The sequence below is a fragment of the Mustela lutreola genome, chromosome 8 (assembly GCF_030435805.1).
Source record: "Mustela lutreola isolate mMusLut2 chromosome 8, mMusLut2.pri, whole genome shotgun sequence".
In the NCBI taxonomy this organism is placed as follows: Eukaryota; Metazoa; Chordata; class Mammalia; order Carnivora; family Mustelidae; genus Mustela; species Mustela lutreola.
In genome coordinates, this window is record NC_081297.1 from 119546409 (window position 1) to 119554487 (window position 8079).

General features: G+C 36.7%; 1 pseudogene; it reads left to right on the top strand.

Annotated features, from left to right (window-relative positions):
- Positions 1-6662: 6662 nt before the first annotated feature.
- On the top strand, positions 6663-7213 carry LOC131839232 (small ribosomal subunit protein eS24-like; annotated as a pseudogene).
- Positions 7214-8079: the final 866 nt, after the last annotated feature.

The window sequence follows — 8079 nt, forward strand, 5'->3', positions numbered from 1 at the left end:
CTGTAGAAAAGGCTATCATTTTCTTCACATATTGCCTGAGGATTTCTTAAAAGTCTACACCTGGGGATACTACACTTTTGTTGTCATTGTGAATGAGCTATTTTTCCATTATGCTTCTAAATGGTGTTTAAATTGCTCTTTGAAAGACCTTGCATTAGAAGCTCTCAAGAACACTACATTATATTGCCATAAAGCACACTGAAACTGAACTAAAACTTTATAAAAATGGTTTCAATAAAATATGGATTAGTAGCCTAAAAACGAACAAAATCAATTTATACTGACCTTGAGTTTAAATATTTATCTCATTTTCTTTAAAAAAAGATGCCAATAAAAACATACCCCTAGTTCTCTAAATAACACCCACTGACCTTTACATTTAAGAAATATTTTAGAAGTAAGGTTGGTCATCTTTCCAAACTTTTAACATGGGGATTCTCTCTCTATTTTCTCAACATATTTAAATGACTTAAAATTAAAATCCCAGGAATAGATGAGAAATAAACATGGGCAATCAAACATGGTCACTCTACAGAATACAAACTGAAAGAACTCAGATAAGTCTTGACCTGAGGCAAAGCAAAAATCCTCATAGATGTATCTGTACACTTTTGTTTGTTTTATATAAACTCCATGATAGCCTTCACATCGTCGCTACAAGTTGGGTAGCTCAGACATTAAGGAAAGAACTAGAAAACTTAAAATGAGTAAGGTTTCCCAAAGGTGTTTGTAAGCCAAACTATTGTTGCTGAGAGAATATGATTACTAATAAATGTTTTCACAATCAGTTGAGGGAAAAGTCTGAGTAAGAAGAAAGCTAAATTGTAGCCTTCTAAGTATTTCTAAAACAACCATAAGTTTAATATGTTATAGGACTTCTGGGTACTGATCACTGAATTGATTATAGCTTTTTTGATAGGCCAATTTCTTTATGCCTTATTTCCGTTCACAAATATAAACCATAACTCCTCCACTGTTACATTTGCCATGATCTGAATGAATCTTCCTGTGTAATTTCCACTAATCATTTTTATTCCCCCATCTGTGCAAAAGACTACTTGATATTACCAATTAACCATCTGCACATTTGTGAAAAGGCTGCACAGTGCCTGCTTATGTGAAACCAGCCATATCCCTTCCCATCAGAAGCCGAATTTGCCGAAAGAGGAGACGAAATAAATATTTTTAAGTGTTCCTTTTTATATTAAGTAAAGATACATGAAATGATTAATGTCGCATAATCAAGCTACATAACATAAGCATAAACTCTAATATTTCAATGGTACAGTGTTATTCTTTGTGGGAGAAGAAAAGTTTTAAAAATTAATGCACAAAGTAAGGAGATGATTTTAAAGCAAAACTGTGCTAAATTGACAGTTTTGCCTCACAACATTTTCTTGGAAGATAAAAAGGCAATTTCTGCCAATTTTGCAAAAACACCTCCTTTTCTCTACTTTAGTTACTATCCCCTAGGCATCTTATATCTTTTCTAGTAGACTAAAATTCTATTCCTCTAGGGAATGAAGGAAGAACAAATCTCAGCATTTGATATTCACTGTGCCATGCTCTAGTTTTCTGAGATTTTCAAAAGAAGGTCTGTGACACTGGGGCCCCACCCTTTACTCCAGTTCTCACTTGCTGCTCTCCCCACACTGGAGCCCACTCCCTCAGATGGAAGGCAGGCTTTCCTCTGCTAAGAGAGTTTGAATGTTTTGTATCTTTCCTCACAAGTTCTTGTATCTTTTGAAATATTTGAATATACTTGACAAAACGAAATCACTTATTTTACTAATTTTCAAACATACTTTAGTTTCTAAAACTGTCTTTAATGGGATTTACTCCACACGCTGCATATTTTAACAATCAGCTGTGTGGTTTCTTGATTGTGCTGCATATTTGAATATTTCAGCCTTTGTATATTTTTTGATTGAGACTCATACAAATTGCATCTTTGCAGAGAAGGTCTATCAGAAACTTAATGTTGGTGTCTAGAAGACCTCTCCCTTGCGTGTGTGTGTGTGTGTGTGTGTGTGTGTGTGTGTGTTGGGTGAGAGGTTTGCTGGTGTCTGGATAATTGCAGTTACAGATAAGCCTAAAGAAAATGCATTTGTTTTAAAAGAAAGATAAATACAAACTTCTAATTCTAAGTTCAGGTTACCAATGAATGGAACTATGCTTTCATGTAAAAAAAGAAAAAAACCTGAAATTCATTTATACATTTGATTTATTTGCTATAACATTCATATGTCAGCACCCAATTTCTATACATGTGTATGTTTATATGTGAAGCATACTAAACAAACTCCCCAATGCCCTATTTTATAAAAATATGCTGAACTCAATTAGGTAAAATCAGGAGTTTCATTTTTCACTTGGAAGCAGCTCTGATGGTTCTTACTTCCCTGCCCTTGTCAGCAATGTGGTCAGAACTCAAAGTTTAACAGTCACTTTTAGGCAATGAAATGTCTAGTCTAAGCTAAAAGATTGTTTTTATCCTATATTCAATTTAAGATTTCTTTTCTCTCCCCAGACAAGGAAACAACAGTAAAGAGACAGTAAGCATGGTTTTTACTTTCAGTCTTTTTCCTCCCTATACTATGATTAGAATTTTAAAATGGAGGGAGGGAGTGTTTCAATCACTGGGGCTAACTATTAATCTTTGTTGGCTGCCTGTATATATGTATCTTCCACCTCAAGTGTCTAAATGTTCAAGTACCATCTCTCTCCATCCCTCTCTCTGTGTCTGAATGTGTATTTGTGGATCCCTCACCTGAATTCATAGCCCTCCTGCAGGGCACCAGACAAAACTCTTCCTGGCTTTTCACAAGGGTCCCTCAGGCCTTGCCTCTGGCAATATACCCAGTCTTAGACTCTTTCTACTAAAATCCCTTTAGTTGGCAAACTCCTTTCAAGATAGTATTAAGCCAACATACACTAAAGCCAGAGTTGCTGTATCTTAGCCCCACTATCAAGTCAAAAAGTTTTTGCCAATGGCTTTCCTCTTTTCACACTAGTTGGCAGGAGTTCCCAATCTTTAGGTGAGAATGAGGCCCAGTGACCACACACTCTAAATCTAAGGGCATTCTCCATGCTCTACCAAGAAATATCTTAAAACTCCAGCTCCACAATGAGTCTGAAGATAACATTTCAGACTCTCAGGATAATCTCTCTGAGTGGGATGTTCAGGGTCCATTTCCCCTAACTGTGGTTTAGAGAAAGACAGGGGCATTACCAAGTACTCTCTATGCTTTCAAGTTCCTTGCAATTCAAATTCTTTGAATCATTGTTCCTACTAAAGAGCCTCTCTTATGTAGCATGCTGCAGTGACAATCACTGAACTAGTTTAGCCACTATTAGTCCCACAAGAGTGTGTCTAGATCCTTTTTTTAGGGAGTTCTTAAAATTCATTATCCTTACCTATGAGGATAAAGCCCAGAATGCTGAGACCACAGGAAAGACACTAAAATACATCCTATTATATGCTAGCAGGAATTTACATATGTCACATCATATAATACATGACATTTTTATTATAGACATCTTTTTTTATTTTGTCTTATTTTTCCCATTCTTTCCCCATTCTTCACTCTTTCACACCCAATGGTAGTAACCTCATAGATGTCCTTCAATGTATTTTACCATAATCATATAATTATATATATTCACATATATATATTTAATCATATATAGGATTTGTTAGTGTTTATCTAAAAAAAAAAAAAAAAAAAAAACAGTGTCCTATGGTCATGTGTACCCACTTTTGCAGTCAAGAATGCACTGTGAAATTCTCTCCCAGTCAGAAGGTAAAATTAAGTCTTTCCCAATTGGCTGCACGATAGTAGATCCAACCATTTGTCAGTGGAAGGGCATTACCTTTCTTCCTTCACTACAATGCTTTAGTAAGCATTTATTGATGTAATATTTTTATGGAATAGACTATCAAAAGCAACTATGTCAATTTTCAATTTCAATTATTTTCCAATGAAAGGCTATAACAATTCCTACAACCACCAGCAACAGATGATTTTTTCTCCCAGAATCATTGCCACTGGCAGTATTTAATCTTTTAAAAACATATTTTGTATTACTAATCTTCAGATTATTTTCTATTCTTCAAGCTACTTGTGATGTTGATGTTTATTAGTAATTTAGATATGCTATAGCAAATTTTCTGTTTAGTTTCATATATGCTAGCAGAAAAGCATAAAACCTCTAAGTCAGAGGAACGAGGGCTGCTTATTATTGACAAAAATGACAATCGCCAGAATACTACCTTAGTTCTGGTTCATGGACCCCCTGTTCCTACACAGCCACACAATTAGGGCCACATGTTGAATGCACACACAGTGGGAATGTGTTAGAAGAGAGCAAACCAGAGACTAGGAAACCCTGGGTTTTACCCAGCAGATGCTGGTAACTTAAATATTCTCTTCTGTAAAGAGAGATATTGTCTTTACTATCCTGAGATGGAAGTGAAACTTCTCTAGGGATCTCTAGACATCTCTATTTTTACTATACTGGAATATAAATAAATATCAGCAAATTGGCTGTTAATATCTAGCCATGAAGTAACATGAAAGATTCATGAGTAATTAACTCTCAAGAAAGGGAAGGCCCTATTACATGTCTGCAAGGGTTTAGCATAGAAATCAGGAGTGGACAACCTGTTGCCCCGAACTCTGTACAATCTTTCTCCAAAGAGTATCATCAGGTTCTTCGAGAGAACTATTTGCAAATATTTTCTTAATAAAAAAACTAGGTCAGCAATATTGAGAATGGATTGGATGGGGGTAGAAAAGAATGGAAACATGCATATTACATATGTTGGGTCCGTTATCAAAGGAACGAGCCTGAGAAAAGTTACGCAAAGCCTTATTCTATGCCAAGCATTAGAAGTTAGGCTGACCGGCCAGGGAAATGAAGCTGAGACAAAGTGAAAGTTATGTAAAGCTTTATTCTATGCCAAGCATTAGAAGTCAGACTGACCGGCCAGGGCCGTCTCCGAAGAGAGCGACGCCCCTTGGTCTTACAGGCTAGATTTTTTTGTGCACAATCGCAGACATCTGCATATGTGGCTTTGGCTGATTGGATGTCTCCTACCTGTGTGTTTTAGTAATGGTTACCAATGGCCTTGTTTTAGGTATGTGTTTTAGTAATAGTTACCTGGAATTGGCCTTGTTTTAGGTGTGTGTTTTAGTAACAGTTACCTTGTTTTAGGTGTTGTGTTTTAGTAATAGTTACCTGGAACTGAGAGCAGTAACTTTTCTAGACAACAAAATGTCTACCTAGGCAACATGGAGTCACTATGGCTAAGTAGGCCCAGGCAGGCCCAGGGGATTAACATGTTTTAACGTGGAATCGACCTCAACACATAAAATGTTAAAACTTCAGGAAGAAAGATGACAAGTACCTGCACTAGGTCATGGGATGGACTCAAGTGATATTTTACGGATATAATAAACAAGAGTGGTGAGTAATGTGATACGGGGGATGATGCTAGGTATAGAATCAACAGAGCTGGTATTTCCGATTGCAGTTTGAATATACTGTGTGTGACTCACTCACTCAAAAACTTCAACTACTGGCAATTGTCAACAATTCCTAATGGTTCTCTGCAGAACTGGGAGTTTAAAGCAGGATCCAAAGTGAATCCTTCTCGATTGACTCAGTGTACTGATTTACATAAGACTAAAGCAGCTGCCTCCATAAAGAAACTGAAGAAACAGAAACTGGTATTTTGTTGAAAAAAGGTATAAATGAAGTTATCACACAAACCACGTGGCTGCACCTGATATCCCTGTAATTAAAGACAATGTTGTTTCAAACCTCAGAGATTGATAAAAATTCAAACCAATGTCTACAAAAATTACATTAAGAAAAAAATAAAAGAAGTGTTTAATCAAAAACTTTCAGGGATACCTGGGTGGCTCAGTCGTTAAGGGTCTGCCTTCGGCTTGGGTCGTGATCCCAGGATCCTGGGATCAAGTCCTGAATCGGGCTCCCTGCTCGGCAGGAAGCCTGCTTCTCCCACTCCTACTCCCCCTGCTTGTGTTCTCTCTCTCTCTCTCTCTCTCTGACCAATAAATAAATAAAATCTTAAAAAAAAAAACTTTCAGTAAAAGATTAATAACTTTTTTTCTTTATAAAACTTAAATTTCAAAATAAAAGTACATATGGCAATATAATCAATTATAAGAAAGTACTTAAAGAATTATATCTCAGTGGGAAACCACAATGTTTCAGACCAAAGAGTCACAAAGGTAATTTAAACTTTGGCCTCAACTGGTAAAAAAAAAATATACAGAGTCACAGAAATTAAGAAAGGGTTATGGTCTATCTTGCTCTATGTGAGTCTACATTCTTATAAGAGTAGAAAAGAAAACATAGGCAATAATCACTTGGACATGGGCCATAGCAACGTTTTTTTTTTTTAGATAAGTCTCCTCAGGCAAGGGAAATAAAAACAACAGCAAATATTGGGACTAATCGAACTAAAAAGCTTTTCCACAGAGAAGGAAATGATGCACTAACAAAACAAAAAGACAACCTACTCAACAGAAGATATTCTGCAAATGATATATCTGGTAGAATGTTACTATCTAATATATATAAAGAACTCACCCAACTCAGCACCACAAAACAATCTGATCAAAAAATGGCAGAGGAGTCTTTTCCTCTCCGGTTGTTTGAAGCTCGGCCGCCATCATGAACGACACAGTAACTATCCGGACCAGGAAGTTCATGACCAACCGACTACGTCAGCGCAAACAAATGGTTATTGATGTCCTTCATCCTGGAAAGGCAACAGTACCTAAAACAGAAATTTGGGAAAAACTAGCCAAAATGTACAAGACCACACCAGATGTCATATTTGTATTTGGATTCAGATCCATTTTGGTGGTGGCAAGACAACTGGCTTTGGCATGATTTATGATTTCTTGGATTATGCAAAGAAAATGAACCCAAACATAGACTTGCAAGACATGGTCTTTATGAGAAGAAAAAGACCTCAAGAAAACAGCGAAAGGAACGCAAGAACGGAATGAGGAAAGTCAGGGGGACTGCGAAAGCCAATGTTGGTGCTAGCAAAAAGTGAGCTGGAGATTGGACAACAGAAGGAGTAAAGATGCTGCAGTGGCTTTATCTGTGGTGATTGTGCAGATTTTTCATGAGAGGAATAATAAACTAAGAATGTTAATGTGTCAAAAAAAAATGGCAGAGGACCTGAAGAGACATTTTTTCAAAGACCAACAGATGGCCAAGAGACATATGAAAAGATGCTCAACATCGCTCATCATCAGGAAAATGAAAATCAAAACCGCAATGAGATATAGCCTCATATCTGTCAGAATGGCTAGTATGAAAAGCCAAGAAAAAAGAAGTTTTCATGAGGATGTGGATAAAAGGGAGCCCTTATGCATTGTTGGTGGGAATATAAACTGATGCAACCACTGTGCAATGGAGTATGGAGTTTCCCCCCAAAATTAAAAAAACAGAAATTCCATATGACCCAATAATTCCACTGCTGGGTATTTAATCCAAAGAAGAAAAACAAACAAACAAAATAAACACTAATTCAAAAAGATATATGCACCCTTGTGTTTATTGCAGCATCATTTGTAATAGTGAAAATATGGAAGCAACCTAAGCATCCATCAATAAATGAAGGGATAAAGAAGATGCCGTATACAGAAAGAATGGAATTTTTTTTTAATTTTTTTTATTTCTTTATAAACATATAATGTATTTTTAGCCCCAGGGGTACAGGTCTGTGAATCGCCAGGTTTACACACTTCACAGCACTCACCACAGCACACCCCCCCTCAATGTCCATAACCCCACCCCCCTCTCCCGACCCCCCTTCCCCCCAGCAACCCTCAGTTTGTTCTGCGAGATTAAGAGTCTCTTACGGTTTGTCTCCCTCCCGATCCCATCTTGTTTCATTTAAGGAAAGGAATATTTTTTCATCATAAAAAAGAATGAAATCTTGTCCTTTGCAATAATATGAACAGACCTAGAGGCTATCATGCTAACTGAAATAAGTCAGAGAAAGACAAGTATCATATGATTTCACTTATA